Genomic DNA, 2,573 nt, shown 5'->3' with positions numbered 1-2,573 from the left:
TGTTAAGTGCTGTTGAGTCAGCTCAGACCCATAGCGACCCTGTGTAGGGTTTCCAAGGAGTGGCTGGTAAGCATGAACCACCAACCTTGCAGTTCAAACTGCTTTGCAGTCTGGCGCATTAACCCACAGTGCCACACCAGGACTCCATGTATGTATATATGTATACATATACACACACTCTTTCTGTCTCTCTTACACACACACACACACACACACACACACATGTGGTGGTATAGGATAAGCACTGGATTGGTAATCCTAAAGTCAGCAGTTCAAACCCACCAGTCACTCTCAGAAACCCTACACAGGGTTACTATGAGTTGGAAGCAAATCGATGACACACAACAACATTGCACAATCCTGCGCCATCCTCACAATTATTATTATGCTTGAGCCCATTGGTGCAGGCACTGGGTCAATCCATCTAGTTGTGGGTCTTCCTCTTTTTGTTAACCCTGTACTTTACCAAACATGATGTCCTTCCCTAGAAACTAATCCTTTCTGACAACATGTCTCTTTTCTGGGAGACCACAGTATGTATGGAGTCCTAATGTGGCACTGCAGGATAATGCACTAGACCGCATGGTTGGTTTGAAAGCTCCTCAGAAACCCTATACTGGGTCACTATGAGTCAGAACCAACTTGACAGCACTTAACACCAACAATGGTATGTATATTGAATATTATTTTCCAACAATATTCAAAGGCATAGCTGCTTCTCACTTCTTCTCAGTGCCTTATTTATTGTCCAGCTTTCAAATGCATATGAGGCGATTGAAAATGCCATGACTTGACTCAGGTGCACCTTAGTCTTCAAAGTGATATCTTTGCTTTTGAACACTTTAAAGAGGTCTTTTACAGCTTACTTTCCCAGGTCCGTAAGACATCGTTTGATTTCTTGATTGCTACTTCCATGGGCATTGATTGTGAATCCAAGTAAAATGAAATCCTTGACAATTTCAATCTTTTCTTTGTTTATCATGATGTTGTTTATTAATCAGGTGTGAGGATTGGTGTTTTCTTTGTGTTGAGGTATCATTCATACTGAAGTCTGTAGTCTTTGATCATCATCAGTAAGTAAGCTTCAAATCCTTTACACTTTCAGCAAGCATATTGAAGGTTGTTAATGAACTTCTTTCCATTCATGATGCCACATTCAGTTTCCTGGATTATTTGCTCAGAATACCGATTAATAAGTATAAAGAAAGGACACACACCTTTTCTGATTTTTTTTTATTTCATTTTTTCCCCTTCTTTCCTTTACTCTTTTCATTTGTGGGAAAGTTCCCAATGGCTTGTCCTAATTAAAAACCAAATATACATTGTTTCACTTCTAGTACATGAAAAAAAAAGAAAGAAATTTCCTTTCATTTCTTTCAATTTTTAACTGCCTTCCCAGTCACCCAAGTTAGCAAGTGTTTACAAGCTACCCAATGACTAATTCTCCCTTCTTTCCCACCCCTGACCTTTCCTGATTTTGAACCACATAGTATGCCTTTGTTCTGTTCAAAGAACTGCCTCTTAGTCTATGTACAAATTCCTAATTAGCACAAATTAAGTGTTCTGGATTTCTCACTCTTTGAAATGTTATTCATAATTTGTTATGACCATTGCATAGTCAATAAAACACAGATAAAGATCTTTCTGGTATTTTTGCTTTTAGCCAGACCCATCTGATGTCAGCAACATCACTCATTCTACATCCTCTTCTAAATCCAGTTTGAATGTCCAGCAGTTCCCTGCCACTGTACTGTTATAACAGATTTTGAATTGTTGTTTTTAAGTGCCATCAAGTTAGTTCTGACTCTTAGCAACCCTATGCACAGCAGAATGAAACACTACCTGGTCCCTCGTACAATATCTGACAACACTCCACTGCTATTCGCAAGGTTTTCAATGGCTAAATAGTAAGGAGTAGTCTGCCGCAGTCTCCGTCTTCCTTGTCTGTCTTAGTCTGGAAGCGCTCCTGAAACCTGTCCACCAATGGTGATCCTGTTGATATCTCATATACCGGTGGCATAGCTTCCAGAATCACAGCAACATGCAAGCCACCACAGTACAACAAACTGACAGATGGGTGGTGGATTTTGAATGATCTTCAGCTAAATTTTACTTGTGTGTGCTATTTTTTATTTTGTTAGACAATTTCTGCATTTTGTTGGATTATCTTTTCTTGGGAATGGACACAAATATGGATCTCTTCTAGCTGGTTGGCCTGGTAGCTGTCTTCCAAATTTCTAGGCATAGGCGAGTGAGTGCCTTCAGCATTGCATCTATTTCTTGAAACATTTCAATTAGTATTCTGTCAATTCCTAGAGCCTTGTTTTTGTTAAGGCCTTCAGTTTATCTTCCACTTCTTCCTTCAGTAACATTGCTCTTTATCATACGTTACCTCTTGAATAGTTGTATGTTAGCCAATTCTTTTTGGTACAGGGACTATGTATTCCTCCCACCTTCTTTTGATGTTTATTGCAAGTTGAGGCTTGAATTTTTTTCTTCAGTTCTTTCACTTTGAGAAATGATGAGAGTGTTCTTCCTTTTGGGTTTTCTAACTCGAGGTCTTAGCACATTTC

This window comes from Chrysochloris asiatica, unplaced genomic scaffold, assembly GCF_000296735.1.
Source record: "Chrysochloris asiatica unplaced genomic scaffold, ChrAsi1.0 scaffold00154, whole genome shotgun sequence".
Taxonomy (NCBI): Eukaryota; Metazoa; Chordata; class Mammalia; order Afrosoricida; family Chrysochloridae; genus Chrysochloris; species Chrysochloris asiatica.
The sequence above is the reverse complement of the archived record's forward strand: the minus strand, read 5'-3'. Positions refer to the sequence as shown.